Source organism: Triticum aestivum, chromosome 1B, assembly GCF_018294505.1.
Source record: "Triticum aestivum cultivar Chinese Spring chromosome 1B, IWGSC CS RefSeq v2.1, whole genome shotgun sequence".
NCBI lineage: Eukaryota > Viridiplantae > Streptophyta > Magnoliopsida > Poales > Poaceae > Triticum > Triticum aestivum.
This window is the reverse complement of record NC_057795.1, coordinates 47228927-47229911: the sequence shown is the minus strand read 5'-3', so window position 1 is coordinate 47229911 and position 985 is coordinate 47228927. Positions and strand designations below refer to the sequence as shown.

The following is a 985-nucleotide window of genomic DNA, read 5'->3' as shown; positions in this document are numbered from 1 at the left end:
GCCGAGTTTAACGCGGTTTCCACCCCTCCCTCTCAACCGCACCAGTGCACGCTTGCCGCGCCACAACGCCGCCGCTAGACTCGTGAATCATGACCACCCAGCTATAACTTACCGCACTCGTGCAAAATAATAAAACACGGTAAATATATTACTTACACGTGCGTTTTGTTTTGCAATCGGCGCAAAAAAAAATTAAAAACGGAATGCAACACGAGGACTTCCCAGGAGGTCACCCATCCTAGTACTACTCTCGCCCAAGCACGCTTAACTTTGGAGTTCTGATGGGATCCGGTGGTTTAGTGCTGGTATGATCGCATCCAACATGTTACCCCCGTCTACGTCCCTTATCCTTGCCCCTCCCAGCTACAATACAAAGACAATTGTACATTGCTTTGGCCGCTCCCTCTCAACTACGGAGAGGAGTTTAACGCGGTTTCCACCCCTCCCTCTCAACCGCACCAGTGCACGCTTGCCGCGCCACAACGCCGCCGCTAGACTCGTGAATCGTGAGCACCCAGCTATAACTTACCGCACTCGTGCAAAATAATAAAACACGGTAAATATGTTACTTACACGTGCGTTTTGTTTTGCAAGCGGCGCAAAAAAAATTAAAAAGGGAATGCAACACGATGACTTCCCAGGAGGTCACCCATCCTAGTACTACTCTCGCCCAAGCACGCTTAACTTTGGAGTTCTGATGGGATCCGGTGCTTTAGTGCTGGTATGATCGCATCCGACATGTTACCCCGGTCTTCGTCCCTTATCCTTGCCCCTCCCAGCTCCACTACAAAGATGATTGTACATTGCTTTGGCCGCTCCCTCTCAACTACGGAGACGAGTTTAACGCGGTTTCCATGCCTCCCTCTCAACCACACCATTGTACGCTTGCCGTGCCACAACGCCGCCGCTAGACTCGTGAATCGTGAGCACCCAGCTATAACTTACCGCACTCATGCAAAATAATAAAACACGGTAAATATATTAC

The 985-nt window shown here is 50.2% G+C and overlaps 2 non-coding genes across 2 annotated transcripts; both read right to left on the bottom strand.

Annotated features, from left to right (window-relative positions):
* Positions 1-200: 200 nt before the first annotated feature.
* On the bottom strand, positions 201-319 carry LOC123152920 (5S ribosomal RNA). Its single transcript, XR_006476342.1, has one exon. It is a non-coding gene; the product is annotated as a 5S ribosomal RNA (ribosomal RNA).
* A 297-nt stretch (positions 320-616) lies between these two features.
* Positions 617-735, bottom strand: LOC123153777 (5S ribosomal RNA). Its single transcript, XR_006476571.1, has one exon. It is a non-coding gene; the product is annotated as a 5S ribosomal RNA (ribosomal RNA).
* Positions 736-985: the final 250 nt, after the last annotated feature.